Source organism: Diabrotica undecimpunctata, chromosome 8 (genome assembly GCF_040954645.1).
Source record: "Diabrotica undecimpunctata isolate CICGRU chromosome 8, icDiaUnde3, whole genome shotgun sequence".
Lineage (NCBI taxonomy): Eukaryota > Metazoa > Arthropoda > Insecta > Coleoptera > Chrysomelidae > Diabrotica > Diabrotica undecimpunctata.
This window is the reverse complement of record NC_092810.1, coordinates 127,871,724-127,892,286: the sequence shown is the minus strand read 5'-3', so window position 1 is coordinate 127,892,286 and position 20,563 is coordinate 127,871,724. Positions and strand designations below refer to the sequence as shown.

Here is a 20,563-nt window from a genome sequence, read left to right as displayed (position 1 = left end):
AAAATCCGACCAACGTGAAATGACATTATATACGAAAAGAAGACGATTAACTATTTATTAAGTTAACTGGTGGCGCCATTTTTAGCCCAAGAAAAATAAAGTAATATGTACATAGAGTCCAATGAAAAAATGCATCAACAGTTATGAAAAAAAAAAACAGATGGTAAAATAAGGAAACTGATAGAACAAGGTTTGAACTTGACTTTAGGCACTTAGTGAATTCAAAAATAATATTTTTTACTTGTGTTTTTGAGCCTTGAAAATATTTTTCGTTTTTTCCAGTTTTAAATTGTTTATAACGTGAAAACGGTCTATTTTCGAGAAAAATTACAAGAGAACTTATTTGTTTAGAATGATCCAAAAAACCTAAAAAAAAATATCCGGGCCGAAAAAATTGATTTTCACAATTTGTTTAAAAAACATTGTTTAACCCTTTGAGGACTGTCCGTATGCTGAGATGACCACCTTTACAAACATTTCTTTTAAACTTTCCAGCGGTTTTACACTCATACCAGTGTGTAAAATTGGTTGCATATATTATATTGTAAGTGTCTAACTAGTTTAGAACCGATTTGATCGAATCACATCAACTGGATAACAAAATTAGTCAAGCACACATTTGAAGCGGACGTTCGGTGCTGACAGAGCGACATATTTTAATTGTTTTCTTGTTTATTCAATTATTATTAATTACAAAAATTACGGGTAGATGATATTTTTGAAGTCTGTTTCACACTAAGTACTGTTATTTGCATGAATACATTTCAATTTTCTTTTGTAGATCACTGTCTTTTATATAGTATACCACAGGGCACTTCCTATATGAATTCTGCCAATATGCAAAATTTAAAGTGGAGCTTCAGGTATTTGAAAAATATGTCCCAAAACGAGGTTGGCGCCTTATTGGATGAAATTCTAAATGACTAGGAGTCAGTTGTGTCTGATATTGAAAGCGTCTTGGGAGATGAATTGGATCTTGATGAATTTCGGCGACCAAATAATGAGAATGTCTTTGATATTGGAAATATGGACATCGTGTTTGAAGACCTAATTAACAATCAAGATGAAACAACCAATACTCCCAATAATCAAGAATCGGATTGTGAAGACGATGTATCGCTAGCATTACGGCCAGCAAAGCGAGATCACTCTATATTTTGGACCTAAAATGAAAGTTATATAACACAAACACATCAATTTATTGAAACTACAGGCCCAAATATTCCAAATTCTGCAGAGAAACCCACAGATGTGTTTTTGGAACTATTTCCTGAGGATTTCATTCACCTCATTGTATTTCGAACCAGTCTATACTACGTTCAAAAACACGGAGGAGGAAATGGATTTACACCTAGAACAGAAGACGAAGTCAAAACATTTCTTGGAGTAAATTAATTAATGGGTATAAAGAAAATGCCTAGTTACAAATATTATTGGTCGTCACGTGATGAATTACGAGACCCTTTCATCAGTTCGGCTATGTCACGTAAGAGATTCGCTTGGTTACTAGGCAATTTACATCTGGTTGATAATACAGTGCAGCCAAAAAAAACTGATCCCGGATTTGACAAACTTTACAAAGTGCGACAACTACTGGCCAAATTCACGGAAACGTTTCTTGTAGCACTGAATCCACACGAGTTTCAAGCGATTGATGAGTCTGTGATACGATTCAAAGGTCGATGCAGTATCCGACAGTACATGCCCAAGCAGGTTAGAGCAGATTCAAGCGGATTCATGTGCGAGTTCCAGATATATACCGGTAACGTGGGAAATTCCACCGAAAAAAACTTAGGACAACGAGTCGTACAGGATCTAACAAGGATCTTGGTAAATAAACAACACCACCGAATGTTCTTTAACAACTATTTCAACTGTATTGATCTTCAGAGATCTTTATTGTCGGATCGAATTTACGGAAGTGGAAACATTAAAAAAGGAAGGATTTACCAGGGTTCAAAACTGACACAACAAATAAATTGAGGAGATTCAGATTACCGTATTTCAACAGATGCACTATCTGCGTTGAAGTGGATGGACCGCAGAAATGTGATTCTTTTAGCAAATCACTAAAATCCAGCAACAAACGAAGTTGTAAAGAGAAGACAAAAAGACACACGTGGTGGTATAGAAATTTTTTTTGTGGATGCTTGCGTGGTAACCGCTTTCATTCTATTTCAACTTAGAAGCCAATCCAAAAGTATGCCTTTCAAAGAATTCCGGATCGCTGTGATTAAAGGCCTTATTGGAGCTCCACAACAATTAAAAAGGGAAAGACCATCAGCAGAAAAACCAGTGATTAAATTCAAAAGGTATATTCCCTTGGAACTGCGCCATTCAAAGTCTTCTCATATGCCCCAAAGAACTAATTCTTTGATATGTGCCAACTGCAGCACGACAGCAAATGTTAGCAGAACACAGTGGAAATGTTCATCTTGCAATGTCGGACTTTGTCTCAAACACGACAAAAATTGTTTTGCAACGTTCCATGCAAAATAATAGGAAGAATAAGAAGAAAGAAGTGCTAATTTCACAAAAATCCTGTTTTTTAATTTAATAAAAACCTGGCTTCAAAGGGTTAATTAAATTAGAACCACTTTTCGCACGGGCGACCTCTTGAAGCTTATTCTAGGGTATGTCATGAAAGTGATTATGTACAAAAATCTCATGGGAATATTTTTCCGAACGAACCCGAGCTTTTCGCTCCTTGTCTAATACGATACGATGTATTTATTAATATTGTTCTGAAGCTATTTTCTTGTGGCATTTTAAAGTAATTACTATTTTATTGGGAATAAGCCACAATTGAAGGTTAAAGTAAGTTTATTGACGTTTCAATTTTCACATCGGAAATCGTTCTCAAAATACAATCATTAATAAATTAAACAAATTTTGTTTTTTGTTACTTGGTGAAAAATTCTTCCAATAATTTAATTTTATCTGGCTCATTTATATTGACAATATAAATGGGATATATTATACATTTTAAAGTATGCGACTTTAAAATGATATTGCCAATATGGCTGAGTTGCGTTCCTGGGACGACTTTATTGTAAGATAGTTCATTCGATATTCGATTACATGAAATCAACTTTAACTTGAGAATATCCGTCAGAAAAAATCATAGCATGTAATTCGTCGTTAAAAAGACAACCACATACCACGATGACAGTAACATTCTCCTGTTAGTAATTCGATAGTAAATTATCATTCTTCTTTTTTAACAAAAACAAGAAATGTAAATACAGTAATGGGTCGGTCATACACGGAAGAAGGGACAAAGAATTGTCTAGAAATAAAGCGTATATAAAATACACCGGAAAATGGAACACAACCTTCGAAGCAATGATTTAAGAGAAGCTTATAAAACATATCTATGGAATTTAAAAGAATAAAATCTCTAATAAGTTTGTGTAGAAACCAAGGAGAGATAACTAACGAACAAACAGGAACAAATCCAAGGATACAAGAAAATGAGCAGCTTCAGTATATAAGGTATATGGCGAGAAATGATGAAGGGATAGGACTCGACTCCTTGAACAAGTAAAACAAGCATAACGAGCGCAAAAACTTAACATTTTACTCTGAACTGTACAAACTGACGAATACTACACCGGTAACCAAAATATGAATGAGGCAAAAATTCATATCGTTTAAATGAGGATCACCTATCCGATCTATAAAAATGAGTACAATCTGTAATGTGAAAATTATCGCGATATAACCCACTTGTAATGAACAAAATCTTTACGTAAACCTCCAAAAGATCGGAGGATAAAGTGACAGATGCTTTGTAAGATTCCTTCGAATTCACGCATCTCTGTGTTAGGCCACGTATTACTCGAAGAATCCTCGTATAAAACTTTTTTCAATGAAGACACAAACTTAAAAAAACGTATGATTTGTTATTAAAATATTTATACACGTCAAAATCGATTGATTTCCCAACATAGATGTCCTGCTGAAAAAACCCTTTGAATTGATTGTGGAAATATTCTAAAACTAAAAGAGTTCCATCTTTAAGACTGAATACGTTGAATTCGTATGAAGTCACGCCATTATTTTTTGACGTTATACGATGTGTGTTCAAAAATTACCCGGAATTTTTAAATTTCGCGGGTTTGGAGAGTCCAATCGTCAAACTTTGTTTTTAAATTGTTGGTATACATGCTCCTAACGTATAAAAACATTTGCAGCCTTATTATAAACATAAACATAAAATAATGTAATATAACATAAGAGTAGATAGGGAATAGAATAGAAGGGAAAGAGAGTAAAAGGAGCATATAGAAAATCAAATAAAAGAACAGAGAAGTATAACACACAAACGGACACGCGCAAATTCTACAGAAAAGTTAACCAGAACAGAAAGGTATTCAAACCTAGATTATCAATAGTTCAAAGAACACGAGAGATCACTGGTGATCAGGACCATACTAGAAAGAAGGACAGGCAATTTTGAGGAGAGACTAAATATAAGAGAAATGAGATGAGGTTGCAAGAAGCAGAAATCCAGCTCCAAGGCATGGAAGACGAAAGAGAGAAAGATAATATCCCAACAGAGGAAAAAGTCATCAAAGCAATACAAAAATTGAAATAAAACACGGCACAAAAAATCTGAGCTGTTTTATAAGTAAAATAATAGAACTGACTTGGAAGTATTGTTGTTTCTATTGGAGAAAGTATAAAGTTCAACATCTTAATTTAATTTTAAGTTTGTTTGTGTCACGTGTAGTTAATAACTTCTACATAACCAACTCATTTTTGATCAAATATATCAAATATATCTGGTTTAATCTTAGCAAAAATGCCAAATTGAGTCTGTATTCCAATGAAAGTGACAGAAGCATTTTTTCCAGCAATTTGGGAAAACCTGTTCAAGGTTTTAAGAACAACACTATTTTTGTATAAATGATTGTCCGAGTTTTATAAGAAAGATAACTCCGAAATAATAACGAAATAATAAAACTAAATGATCAAATATTTTTTATTAACAACTTATTGTAGAGATAGATATATCGTAAACAGTTCTGCGAACCACAAGTGTCAATGCTGAATTAACTTAAACAATAAACTTGACTTACTCAGGTACGCAGAATTTATCAACGTCGGGTCGTGAAGACAGCTTTACGGAGACTGTCCAGACTGTCGCACTCAGTTCGTTTCAGGACTAATTGGTTTAACTACTAACCTGTACAAGAAGTATCAGAATAAGTATGGACCAAACAGCCTATGGAATCCACAGTAGTATATATTGGCAAGTAGTTTGCGATGGTTATCCGTATCATAAATAGAGATTGCAATTGCTGGATCCAGCATCCAGCAATCCAGCTGGATTCAGCGTTTTTTTATATGCTGGATCCAGCAAACTATGATCCACTTAGACTTGTCAAATTCAAAATAAGTTACTTCATGTCTTCATTAGCCTCTTTATTCAAAGCCTGAGACGGCAACTTGCCATTCTATCGCGCTAGCAGGTAGGACGTGCCACAAGTGCGATTGAACTGCAACATCGCGTCGCCCTCTATCTCGACTGCACCACCTACGCCTACCCATTGACTCTTAAGGCGGGGTCCCACCAGTCGCACTATTCTGCGCTGCGTTGCTCTGCTTCAAGCAGCGCGGAGCAGAACTACACAGAGCGGCGCAACTTTGCGCATGTGATTCTAGAGGAGCAAATAAGTTCCAGTTTTTATTTACGCGCGCACGATGAAAACAAAATTAGCAATAGCTAGTGCCGCTGTAATATGCTGCTCTATAGTAATTAACCATTTTTTACAAGAAAAACGAAAGACCAGGAGGAAACGTTATTGGGTTACACCAGTATTTAAAAGTAGACAAGTTTATAATGGAAATAATCTTTTAAGTGATTTAGTTGCAGGACAGGTTCAAAATTTTTGTCGTATGTCGTTACACGATTTCGAGTACCTGTTAACAATGATTGAACCAGTAATAAGAAAGAGATGAAACAAAGCATTTATCAATGTCTACTGAAATTAATATGTAAAATTAGCTTTGCCTGTGCCCATTAACTTTTTCATTTTCACATTTTCTCTTCTATATGAAGACAACAGAGACGTCATCTTTGTTTTAGCTTCAGCGACGGAACAACCGATATTGTCTGCAATAAATACCTATGCATCATATTTCTTACTTTTTATATGATAATTATTGCTTTTCGGATTCCATAATTCCGGTTTGTATCTGTATGCCTAAATAAGTTTTTCAACTTCTTCATGATTCCACTCAAAACTCATCGCGAAGATAGTAAAGAAACAGAATAATCTGTAAAAATGGTCTTCAATCACAAACACCGTTCCAACTAAACGCGCACTTTTCTTTGATCTACACTACTTTACCGACAACCAACGGATAATGTTCGTTCTTGTTTGAACTTGCACGGCGCAGCGCTACTTGTCGTTCCCACTAGTCGCTCAAGCTCGCTCCGCGCACAAATGAACCAAAACAAACAGCGCTGCGCCGCGCAGCGCGACTGGTGGGACCCCGCCTTTAGACCTCTTCTATTTGTCTAATTTTTAGTTGACTTTCTGCTTTCGCCAGTAAAACTGTTTTCACGCCTAATAAGGGCCTCTCTCAATCTGCTGTACTGCCGTGTGTGTTGTTTGGAAACTGAATGGTAAGTAATTTGACTAAATATCTAATAATTTAGCATAATTTATGATTAGAACATCACTTGATGATTTATGTAAGTTAATTGAATAAGCTTTCGGTACTAAACATAAAACATTTGACCATAGTACAAAATTAGAGAACCAGCAGCAACAAATATCATTTTAAAACTAATATTTTGCTCTCGCGAAGTTAGTTGCGATAAAGTATGTGGATGTGGTCTAGACTGCTCAATTGCATACAGTAACTGCAATGGAACTGATTGTGATAACCAACCACTACCTAGAAATGATAATTCTCCAACACGCCAGATAAAAATAAAAATTAAATACTTTTTTGTATAATATGAATTATTTACATAATTTATTACAATTGTCTCTATAAATTGGAACCTTAAGTATAATGGCGATACAGTTTTAATCGTAAACACTATAGAAGAAACAAAACTGTTTCTAAACTTTCTTAGATCGGGGATTCCTTTTTACAAAAAAAATTAGTTGGCGACCCCCTGTCTTATAATACACAGTTCATACGTCATTTAATAGCATTGCCAAATAAAGGGGAAAATCTAATACAGTTCTTTAATAGAGAAAAATGTTTTTACTGCGCCATCTATGAACCAGTGCCCCATCTAAGACAAGTTTCTCCTTCACGTTCCCTTCCGTATTTAACCAAGGTAAGGAGCTACATTAGTGCCGTTATGTCTTCTATATTGCACGCTCTTCTTATGTTTCCGCTTCTTTTCCTATCCAACAGACTTTTCCCTGATACTCGTAGAAGTATTTTCATCTCTGTTGTTTCTAGTAGTCGTCACGTTTTAGATGAGTCAGGTTTTGTCTCCGCAGTGTATGTTAATATAGGTCTAATTGCTGCTTTATAGATTCTTGTTTTTGTGTCTTGTCTTAGGTGTTTGTTCTTCCAGATTGTGTCATTAAGAGATTCCGCCGATTTACTTGCTTTTAAGCTTTGTTGTCGTACTTCTTCAACATCTCCGTAACTAGTTATGTCTATTATTCCCAAATAACTAAATCTTGCTTCCTGCAAGTATTTTTCCATTTCTTTCGATTTTATATGGTAGTGGGTATTTAGATGTCATATATTTGGTTTTTTCTGCTGATATTATCATATTGTAAAACTTTGACGTTATCGGAAAAATAGCGACAATTAAAGAAGTAGAAAATGTGAAAAATGTCAAGGAATCTGAAATTCCTCCTCATGATAATTCACACCTACTCATTAAGTAAGTGGATATATCTACTTGAAGAATAAAGAAAAAAATCTTAAGCGTGAAAGTGAGTACGGTAAAGGATGAAAAACGTTAAGAGAGCCAGAAAATCCAAATGTGTTTTAAAATGGTTCGAACAAGCCAAGGTTAAGGAGATTCCCGTGAGTGGTCGCCTTATAAGAAGCAAAACTGAACAATTTGTTGTTGAAATGGGGAAAAACAAACTTTAAGGCGAGTACAGGGTGGCTACACGGCTTTAAAGAACGCAACAAAATTTCATTCAAATCCATTTGTGGAAGAAAGTAGGGCCGTTAATAAGAAAGAAGCCAACGAATGAAAAAAAAATTGGAGGAGATGATTCAGGATATAGATGAAAGAGATATCTTCAATGTTGACGAGACGGGTCTTTTTTTTAAATACACTCCTGCCTAAACACTGGCATTTAAAAATGAAAAATGTCACAGAGGAAAACTAAGCAAAGAAATAGTCACTCTCCTAATTGGTGCAAACATGGACGGATCAGAAGTGCTACCTCTATTGATGATTTGTAAGTCGGCTGGCTAATCCGCGTTGTTTTAAGAACGTCAAGTCAAAACCAGTGGAATATGTGAGCAGAGCAAGAGCTCTTGGATGGCTAGGGATCTTTTCGAGAAATGGCTGATGAAATTAGACAAAAAGTTAAATAAAAGAAAAAAGAAAAGTTAGTTTGTTTATTGACAACTGTACGGCCTACAACACTATCCCACTAACGGAAAATGTAAAAGTTATTTTTTTCCTGCCAACATGACTTCAGTTCTCCAGTCTATGGACCAGGACGTCATAAAAAATCTTAAACTCCCTTACAATAAAGTTAGACATTCTTCAAGGCCTCTCGAATGCTTGGGAGAAAGTAACACCCGACACGATCAAACACTGTTTCAAAAAAAGCTGGTTTCGTAAAAAAGGAGAACGCATAAAACGCTAACGACACTTTAACAGAAGAGGTGCCTTCAGTTGACTGCTGGAAAGACGTCATTTCTGATCCTGCCATCTCTTATGAATATTTTGTCAACGTGGATGAAGATGTTGCAGTGTAGCCGAAGCAACGAACCATATTACACAACTTGGACGGTACTTTGAAAGTAAAAATGACGTAAGTCATTCTATTTTTAGTTCACCTTAGAATACCTTAGAAGTCATTGCAGAGAAGCTAAATTCTAAAAAGCAGCTAAAAATTTCGGATTTCTTTGGAAAAAGTTAAAGTCTGTCTTTTTTTGTTAATTGTAACAAATGTTCTTATTTTCAATAAATTTTTTGAGACAAAATGTTTTTTATTGTTTTAATGACGCGTTCTCACTGCCATAATGACAATAATTGACTATTTTTATAGCTAGCAAATGTTTTAATTGGTATTCTTAGCCCAGTTTTGTTTGCCCATTTTTTTCGGTTGACAAAATTCGGGCAAGAATAGGAACGAAAACATCTGCAAAAGTGTTGATTTTTATCGCTTTAGATGCTTTTGTAGGTATCACTGTTTTTGTAGATATATTTTTAATTCGAATTTTTTGATAATTCGACTTTTTTAACGGTCCCCTGAGATTCGAATTATCCAAGTTTTACTGTATTAAAAAGAATTGATACCTAATAATTGCATTTTTGGTTTTAGGCTAGTCAAAACTTTTAAGACGGTTAATTTTTTCCCATTAGATAACATTAATGATAAAAAATTTCCATCTAATTCCAACTCACGAAGACATACTGTAGTATTGTTACGATAATTATCCTGGCCTAAAATAACCGTAAATATTATGACTAATGTGTTCTGTTTTTAGATTTTACGAGAGTATTCTATTAGCCGGCAGAAATTTACCTGAATGAACCTTCCAGAAACGGTCGAGCCGATGTAAAAATACCCGTTTGCCTTACCGTTATAATTTCACCGCTAATCGAGAAGGCTGTTCGATGATTCTAGCGTAAAGGCAATGGCATATATAAAGGACATTTTATTTGGAAGAGACAGTTAATTCTGAACTCGCGCTCGCGAATTTGTAACGTACGGATATATATAAATTTGTCAGATAAGTTAATATAAATAAAGAAATAAATTAAATCCGTAAGTGTTATAAATATTGAACCTTTTAATAAATACACAACAAATGGTGTCAGAGTGAGATCGAACATAAATTAGACTTATAATAATAATACAAGTGAATATAAAATAAATTGTGAAAATGGCTACGATTTATGAGCTGACAGTGACTAATTTAAGAAGACATCTTGAAGACAGAGAATTATCTTCCACCGGAAAAAAGGCTGAGTTAGTCCAACGACTAAAGAACGCTTTGCTAGAAGAAGGACTAGATCCAGAGACTTATATATTTGAAGACAAACATGATGCTGTCATCTCGTCGATTTCGAAATTGGAGAACAAAGTTTCTGACGATATTTCGAAAGTTTCTTCTGATGTAGCCAAAGTATCCGGCGACATCGCTTCTTTAGAAAGCAAAGTTTCTAACGAGATTTCTTCTCTGGAAAGCAAAGTCTCTGCTAACATCTCTTCGGAAATCTCTAAAGTCACTTCTGAGATGTCTGCCCTGGACGATAGAATATCTTCGTTAAAAAACCAAGTTGCTGCCGATATGTTGGCCTTCGAAGAAAAGATATGGAAAGAGATGGAAAAGAAGATGGAGGAAACCGGGACAGCAGAGAGAGGAAACAATCCAATTACAGTGGAGATAAAAGAAGACGAGACGAAATTTAAGTTGGAGACACGGCCGAAATTTGAAGGAAGTGGAGGTTCTATTCATGTTAAAGTCCCAACTTTCGACGGAAAATCATCATGGAACAACTACATGAAACAGTTCGAATCAGCCGCAAGAGCAAATGGATGGTCTGAAAAAGAAAAGGCTGTAAACCTGACTATCGCTCTTCGAGGAGATGCCTTAGATGTACTTCAGACCATAGCCGTAGAGGAGACCGATGATTTCGAACAACTGAAGAAGAGGTTAAATATGCGATATGGCCACGAACATTTGGAGCATGTATATCAGTCGCAGCTTAAAAATCGTAGACAGAAGAAAGATGAGGCTCTTCAAGAATATGAGGTAGATATTGCCAGATTAGTACGATATGCTTATCCAACAGCTCCCGAAGACATGATGGAAAAATTGGCCGTTCAAACGTTTATTGATGGTCTTCGTGATCATGAAATGCAGAGAACACTGCGATTAGCTCGTCACAAGACGCTGGTTGATGTCCTATCCGCCGCCCTCGAATACGAGTCAGCTACGCAGGCCTCTGGCGGGTACAGTAAAGTTAGGACTGTAAAAGAGGAAGGAGATGAAGATAAACTTGACCAGCTCTTTAATTTGATGAAAAGCATGACATGCAAGAAAAAGAAGACCATAAAATCAAGAAACTCACCATCAGGAAAACCAGAACGAGTCAACCTTAGGGGGGCAGCTTCGACCCGGAACTCTTCCAAAGACCCTCTCATACTAATAGCTTCTTTGAAATGTCGTGAAGATAGTGTATATGTAGATGGAGACATAAATGGTAAAAAGCATACGTTGTTGGTGGATACCGGAGCGACCAGAACCATTATACGCCCGACAGTTATAAACAGCCGAAAGAAACTGTTACCAACGAGGTTGCGACTTCGGACCGCTACAGGTGAAAATGCTAACATTCATGGAGAAATCCAGGTACAATTGGGAATTGGAGCAGAAAAGTTCGTCCATACTGTTATAGTTGCTGACATCGAAGAGGATGTTATATTAGGAATGGACGTAATGAATATGCATGGATTCCAATTGGATTTTAAGAATAAGGTAATCAAAGTTGGCAACGAGGAGGTATTTCTCCATCCACATAATGACAACACTGTGCAAGCAGCCATTACAGAAGATACAGTCGTGCCTGCGAGAAGCGAAACGATCATAGTAGCGCGACTACAGGGAATTGTAGACGAAGGGAGACCTGTTATGATGGAGCCTTGGAACCACGACGATGAGGTTGGCCGTGGAATCATAATTGGAAAGGAATTGGTGACTTCGGCTAAAGAAATTCCTGTGAGACTTATCAATGTCAACGACTACCCAGTGACCATAAAGAAAGAGACAAAAGTAGGAACTTGTGTACCTGTGACATCCATAATTCGTCAGGCGACAACATCTGATAATTCCAACGACAAATTCGACCAAATGGTTGCAGTTGCAGGACAGTCTCTAAATCAGATGGAGAAAAGGAAATTAAGGGAATTTCTTCGGCAGTATCGTGATATTTTCGTACCGAAAGGAGGAAAGACGGGAAGAACTACCGTTGTTAAGCATAAAATTGATACTGGTAATGCTAAGCCAATTCGTCAAACAGCTCGACGATTACCACAGGCGAAAAGAGAGGAAGCTGAAACGATTGTTCAGGAAATGAAGAAAGACGGGGTGATAGAACCTTCTACGAGCCCATGGGTCTCTCCGGTGGTCCTGGTTAAGAAGAAAGACGGAACGACAAGGTTCTGTGTGGATTACCGTTTGCTGAACAACGTTACCAAGAAAGATAGTTATCCTCTGCCTCGGATCGATGACACATTGGACACATTGGCTGGAAGTAAATTGTTTTCTACTTTGGATTTGAAGTCTGGATACTGGCAGGTAGAAATGGACCCAGTAGATAAAGAAAAGACGGCCTTCACCACAGGATCTGGACTGTGGCAATTCAACGTTATGCCATTTGGACTCTGTAATGCTCCTGCGACATTTGAGAGGCTTATGGAAAATGTGTTGAGAGGGTTATCTTGGAAAACATGCCTGGTTTATTTGGATGACATAATCGTCTTGGGGGAGACATTCGAAGAACATCTGAGGAATTTAGAAAACGTTTTTAATCGACTTAAAGCTGCCCAATTGATGCTAAACCCCAAAAAGTGCCAGCTATTTCAAGGTAAAGTCAATTATCTGGGTCATATAGTCAGTAAAGAAGGAGTGGCCGTGGATAAGGGAAAAATCGATTCCATTAAGGAATGGCCAAAACCAACTGACAAACATCAAGTGAGAAGTTTTCTTGGACTATGTACTTACTACCGGAGGTTTATTAAGAAGTTTGCAGATATCGCTAAGCCATTAACGCGACTTACAGAGGAAGCAAGAGAATACCGCTGGGATATAGACTGCCAAAATGCCTTTGAAACGTTGAAAAAGCATTTAATAACAGCACCAATTTTGGGGTATCCACTGCCAGAAGGAGAGTTCATCTTAGATACGGATGCAAGTAACGTGGGAATTGGAGGAGTGCTGTCTCAGATTCAAGGAGGACAGGAACGAGTCCTCGGATATTTTAGTAAAGTCCTTTCAAAACCTGAGCGGAATTATTGCGTCACGAGAAGAGAACTTCTGGCAGTAGTGAAATCAGTAGAGCACTTCTATCAATACCTCTATGGAAGGAAGTTTTTAATCCGAACCGACCATGCCGCCCTTAAGTGGTTGATGCAGTTTAAGAATCCAGAGGGTCAGATAGCCAGGTGGATCGAACGACTCCAAGAATACGATTTTAAGATTGAGCACCGAGCCGGAGTTAGCCACAGAAACGCTGATTCTCTTTCCAGAAGGCCATGCCCAGCAGAGTGTCCTCACTGCAACAAAACGGAATCCAAGGAAGCAGCAGTGCTAAGAACGACGATTGTCAACGACGACTGGACGCCTACTAAGATAAGGGAAGAACAAGAGAGAGATCCAGTTATACAGAAAATCCGAAAATGGAAAGAGGAAAACCGTCGACCACCTTGGCAGGAAATATCAAACCTATGCTCAGTAGTTAAGACGTATTGGGCCCAGTGGGACTCATTTATCATCGAAGATGGCTTGCTCAAACGAGTCCTGGAAAATGATGACGGTTCAGAGAAAAGAAGACAGTTGGTGATCCCAAAGAGCAGAATAGCCGAAGTACTTCGTCAGTTACACGACAGTCCATCGGGAGGGCATTTTGGTGTAAGGAAAACCCTTCAGCGAATTCGGGAACGGTTTTATTGGATGAACAGTTCCAACGACGTAAAAGACTGGTGTAAGAAATGTACTATTTGTGCTACGAGTAACGGGCCTCACCGGAAAAGGAGAGCTCCTATGAGACAATATAATGTTGGAAGCCCGTTTGAAAGAATAGCTTTGGACATTGCAGGGCCATTTCCAGAAAGTGAAAATGGGGGCAAGTACATGTTGGTAGTAATGGATTACTTCACTAAGTGGGTCGAGATTTATGCACTTCCAGACCAGAAGGCCGCCACCGTTGCAGATAAGTTGATCCAAGAATATATCAGCCGATTTGGAGTGCCTTTGGAGATCCATAGTGACCAAGGCAGGAACTTTGAAAGTGATCTATTCCAAGGAATATGTGATAGACTAGGCATGAAGAAAACAAGAACTACCGCGTATCATCCGCAATCGGATGGTATGGTAGAACGAATGAATAGGACAGTTGGCAAGTATTTGACAAAGATGGTGTCCGATCATCAGCGAGACTGGGACCAATACCTTCCGTTCTTCACAATGGCCTACAGATCTGCTGTTAACGAATCAACGGGCCAGACACCAGCCAGAGTCCTATTCGGACGCGAAATGCGACTACCTTGTGATCTAGAATTTGGGTGTCGACCTGGAGAAGATGTAGCAGGTGAAGATTATGTGATCGAATTACGAAGAAGAATGGACGATGTACATGAGTTGGTCCGTTCCCACCTTCAGATCGCTAGCGACCGAATGAAGAAACGGTACGATACACAAGCCGAAAAGGGTTGCTTTAAGAAGAACGACAAAGTATGGCTGTATAATCCCAAGAAGCGAAAAGGTTGTTGAGGAAGGTCCATACCTCATCATGGAGAAGATCAACGATGTCATCTACCGAATAAGCAAGATTCCGAGGGGAAAGCCGATGATAGTACACCATAACCGGCTGGCGTCTTTCGAAGGTGACCACGACGTAGATGAAGAAGTGGAAGTAAACCAAGTCCAAGACGTGTCTGACCTCACGTTTGAGGAATTCATGGGTGCCTATGGAGGTACCGGTAAAGCAAGACATGGTGTTACCACTGAAGAAAAGCAAGATCTACTCGCGCTCCCCGATGACTACTCGCTGGCCCTTACCATCCCAGCCAGTATCAAAGACGCACCAGGGTTGGCATCCGTCTTTCGAAGGAAGTTTGGTCGAGTTGCAGAACTTCAATGCCAGGTGCCAGCTCCCGGTAAAACCTTGAAACTCCAAGATGCATCACGTTACCTTTTCTACCTGGTAACAAAAGACACTGCCCGTGACCAACCTACCTACCGAGATGTGTGGGAAGCCTTACTTCAATTGAGAGAGCACGTACTAGAGTCCGACGTGCAAAAGTTAGCCATGCCAAAGTTGGAGTGCCGCCAATTAGATTGGAGGGTTATCCGAAATATGGTGGAGGAGGTCTTTAAAGACACCGAAGTCCAGGTGTTAGTCTGTTGCAATCCGCATAGTTACTGGTGCGGAGAGAAAACCGTCCCTTGTCATTTTTATACAACTGGAAGTTGTAAAAGAGGGTCCAGTTGCCGATACCAGCATACAGTTCCGGTTTCAGTCCCGACAAGGTTCCAGGAGGAACCATCTTTTAAGAGGGGGGCAATGTTACGATAATTATCCTGGCCTAAAATAACCGTAAATATTATGACTAATGTGTTCTGTTTTTAGATTTTACGAGAGTATTCTATTAGCCGGCAGAAATTTACCTGAATGAACCTTCCAGAAACGGTCGAGCCGATGTAAAAATACCCGTTTGCCTTACCGTTATAATTTCACCGCTAATCGAGAAGGCTGTTCGATGATTCTAGCGTAAAGGCAATGGCATATATAAAGGACATTTTATTTGGAAGAGACAGTTAATTCTGAACTCGCGCTCGCGAATTTGTAACGTACGGATATATATAAATTTGTCAGATAAGTTAATATAAATAAAGAAATAAATTAAATCCGTAAGTGTTATAAATATTGAACCTTTTAATAAATACACAACAGTATTATCGTAAATTAAATCAAAGATAAATAATTTTTGATAGTTTATAAAAAAATTGGAAATTGTTTATGCATTAGCTTCGCTACAAATTATACAGCTATTGTTTAAAATTTAGTTTAAATAAATATTAAATTTTACGAACTAAATGTTATTGATAAAAAACCTAATAAAAACCCTTAAAATTGGATCTGTTCCCAGCAGAAAAATATAAAAGCAATTTTGCGACGTCATGTAAAATCTTATCACAAAAAATGTAAATTATGTAGAGAAAACCTTGTTAAAATACCATGGATTTCACAGCGAAGTGACCGGGGTTTCACCGACAGAAAGATGAGAAGCAACATTAATAGTTTCTATTAACAATAATAATTATATTATATACATACAATACGTGTTTATAAATTGACGCTGAGTGGCAAAACGAATTTAACAGTTGGCTTATTTGACGTCGACTTCAAGGACAAATGATAGGTAGATTTTTTTATTTTGAGTGAAATTCTGAGAAGAATTGTGCCCTTTGATTGATATCAAATTCTGATCTTTCTGTGCTTAAGTATGTAGTTAATTATAGATCTGTCTCTGACATTGTATTAACTCATTAATGTTGGTGTATTCTTATTGCTAACTTCTTCAGTCTTGGTAATAAGAGCCTACCTACTACATTCTATTGATAAGTTTCGTACACATTTTTCATCATTTAGTAAGATGAATACTGCTTTTTTGATTTCCCTCTTTTTACTATTTGCTTCTTTCGAATTGACGCCTTTCATTGTACTCTGTGCTCATTATCCTAGACATGTTTGCATTTCTGGGATCTGTCAAAGTCTGTGTTAATGTAAGACTCATGCACATTTATCGTAACTGTTAAAAACTGTTGCATTCACAAGGTATTTTATAAATGCAGTTTTTTTATATCCCCAATGCGTTGTTGGTTTTGGTTTTGGAAAGAATAACTCCCAGCTTGTTTGTTGTTTTAAATGTTGTTGTGATGTTGTATTTATTTCCTATTCTTTTTAATTTTTCTGATAAGTCTTTTACATATATTGTTGTTATCTTCAAATTCTTTCTAGTGATCATTTCTGGATCAATTTTGGTGTTTTGTAGTTTCCTTTGTTCAATCTTGTGAAATTTCTTGTTTATAGATGACATTGGATAATAATTTTTTGTTAATCTTCTACCAAACGAACCAAGACGATCGAACAGGCGAAGAAAATGTTAGTTTCAGAAGGGAACCGTACTTTATAGGTAAAAATAAATTAACAAAGTGGAAAAAAACATTGTCCACCGAAGAATGTAAGAATACGCAGTAAAATATACGATGTACGATTGCCAGCTATAAAAGAATTTGTTAAAACTCAATCCACACCTATTGATATCTGGAATTGCATTTTTGACGAAGAAATGCTAAATCGAGTTGTTGACTGTACAAATATAAAAGTTGAGCGTGTTACAAATAATTACAACAGACAAAAAGATGCGAAACTTAGCGACATTGCCGAAATCAAAGCCCTAATTGGTCTTCTTTATCTTGCTGATATTAGAAAAGCAAACCATATGAATTTAGGGGATCTCTGGAGAACAGATGGCACTGGCATTGAAACTTTTCGGCTTGTAATGAGTAAGCCTAGATTTCAATTTCTTTTGCGGTGTCTGCGATTTGATAACATTCACACAAGAAATGAAAGAATATAAGTAGATAAGCTGGCTCCAATACGAACATTATTAGAAAAATCTAACAGCAACATTAAAAAATGGTATTCTCATTCTTCTTGACGAGGAACTATAGAAGCTTTTCGAGGAAAATGCAGTTTCAGGCAGTACATTCCTAGCAAGCCGAATAAATATGGCATAAAAATGTTTGCTATTTCCGATGTCAAACAGTTATATACCAGCCACTTGTACCAGAAGTGTACGTCGGAAAATAACCAAATGGCTCTTTTCAAGTTAGTATAGCGACGCAAGACGTAGTAGAAAGACTGTGTGAACATATTTATGGGAGTAATAGGAATGTTAGCTGATAGCCTTAAACCAAAAAAATTAACTTTAGTGGATACAATTCGGAAAAATAAAAACAGTTGCCATTAGAATTTGTACAAAATAATGGCCGGTGCATTGACTCTTCAATGTTTGGTTTTTACGACAGAATCACCTTATTCCGCAACGGAATCACCTTATTCCGCACCTTATCACCTTATTTGGAATCGCATATTTCAAAAAAAAATCGAAACGTCCTACTCATCTCTACAATGCACTATGGAGATGATATTGATCCTATCATAAATAAACCTGAGATAATAATTACATATAATGAGACGAAGATCCGAGTAGATGTGGTGGATAAATTATGCACGCAATATAATTGCGCCCAAGCCACAAGACGATGAAATATGGTTCCTTTTTTTAGTTTGTTGAATGTAGCAGGAATAAACTCTTTTGTAGTTTATACTGGTCTAAATGAAGAATCTAAAACACCACGTAAAAAATATTTACTGCAACTATCGATTTGACTAACCAGGACTATCAAAAAGTACGGGCTATGTGTACCAACTTAGCCAGAACCATCAGAATTTGAGCTCTATTATATAGTGATTTGATAATTCCCTTTTTGATATTTATGTTGTGGTTTGAGTAATAATTTATGAATATTATATGACCTTAAGTCTTTTGGCTCATAATTACGATTATCGATGAAGTTAAATGTGTCGATAGCTTACAAACTCTCTCTGATGACGGATAGACCTAGAAACACGTGTTAGGGGATGGTAAGAGACTCAAATTAAATCGAAACGCAACCATTTTCGTATATTACGATTATCGTTTATACTATATTATTTAGTATATAAATTATGAGACATATCTACTTGTTATAGCTATCCTTATTTTGCTGGCAGCTGTTTGGAACAGTCCAATTGTAGACTTGACTATTTTATCAGGTTCTAGAGTCAAGAAATCCTTCTTCTCCTTCTTGGTATTTTCTTCCATACACTATCAGAGGAAAAGAGAGGAATTGGCACTGGTTTATCCGCAGATCAATTGTTACATACCGCTCAAAATCAAGAAAAATATCGGCAAATTGTTATGGAGCCTAAATATGGATGCGGTACTGAAAGAAGCGCTATATATATATATATATATATATATATATATATATATATATATATATATATACTATCTGTGTTTTCAGCTGTGTTAAAGTTTCACCTTTACCAATCCCTTCCAATATGTTGTCTGTGGACTCACGCACTGATAGGTTCTTTCTGCAAATCTCATTTATACGATGTAAATCATTTTCTCTACAATATTAACACAACTTCAACAAATAGAGTAGTAAAGACGGCGAAAGACGATTCTCAATAAGAAGACGATCAATACGAAGACCACGTAAACTAGGACGGAACTACAACTTACTGGAGGCACATTCAAAAACAGACAGAATCATGTTTACCTACACAAAACGAAGAAGAGTTCGATACGTTTTCACACATTCTAAGATACACTGTTTTAGAAGAATTGACTAACTAAAATTTAAATGGTTCATCTGGAGATGTAACACAACATAATTTCTAACTTTGCTATGTAGCAAGTTCGAGCGGCTACGAGAGAAAATATTTTTATTTCGTACTTAGTGGGGTTCGGGTAAATTTTTCTGCAAAAATTTACCCGAAGAATGATTTCGGCTGGTTATGTACATATTTAACGCTATACTAAAGTTAGGCTATTTTCCGTTTCAATGGAAAATGGCACAAATTATTCTAATACCGAAACCAAATAAAGATCCACACGAACTATCATCCTATAGTCCAATCAGTTTGCTTCCCATTATCTCTAAGATATTTGAAAGGATACTCCTTCAAAGAATGAATTCTATAATCGACAGACAAAAGTTAATACCTGATTATCAGTTTGGATTCAGGCAACAACATGGAACAATTGAGCAGGTACATAGAGTTGTCAAAGTAGCAAAAGATGCAATTGAAAAGAAAGAATACTGCACTGCAGCCTTTTTGGATGTCTCACAATATCTGGCTGCTATCTAAAATAAAAACTCACTTTCCTCATTATCTGTATGCACTTCTGAGATCCTATCTTACCAATCGATATTTAAGCAGTATCAAACATATCTCCAATTCTATCGGGAGTACCCCAGGGGAGTATATTGGGACCAACTTTATACTTACTCTATATGGCAGATATTCCCACAAGAGTAAACAGCACAATTGCTACCTATGCAGATGATACTGTGATAATGGCTTCTAGCTCGGTTCCTGTTACAGCCTGTCAAAATTTACAAATTCATTTAAATGAACTTGAGAAATGGTTAAAACTGTGGCGAGTTAAAGTAAATAGCAGCAAATCAGCACATATAACATTTACTTTACGAAAATTGAGTGTACCATCTGTGAGCATAAACAAAACCATAATACCCAAAAAAAAGTGATGTTAAATACTAGGAAGTACATTTTAACAGCCGACTAAATTGCGGAAAGCACATCTGGACAAAGCGACTGCAACTAGGATTAATATACAGGAAAATGTATTGGTTCATGAACCAAAAATCCAAATTAAGTCTACATAATAAATTGTTACTGTATAAATGTATTCTAAAGTCAGTTTGGACCTACGGTATACAGATATGGGGTACAGCATCTAATTCTCACTTACTGAAACTTCAGCGTTTCCAATCTAAAGTTTTGAGACATATTACC

General features: G+C 36.8%; 1 protein-coding gene across 5 annotated transcripts in view; it reads right to left on the bottom strand.

Annotated features, from left to right (window-relative positions):
- The window catches only part of Larp4B (La-related protein 4B), a 129,227-nt gene that overhangs the window by 68,003 nt on the left and 40,661 nt on the right, over window positions 1-20,563 (bottom strand). The gene's annotated exons all lie outside the window — the stretch shown is intronic.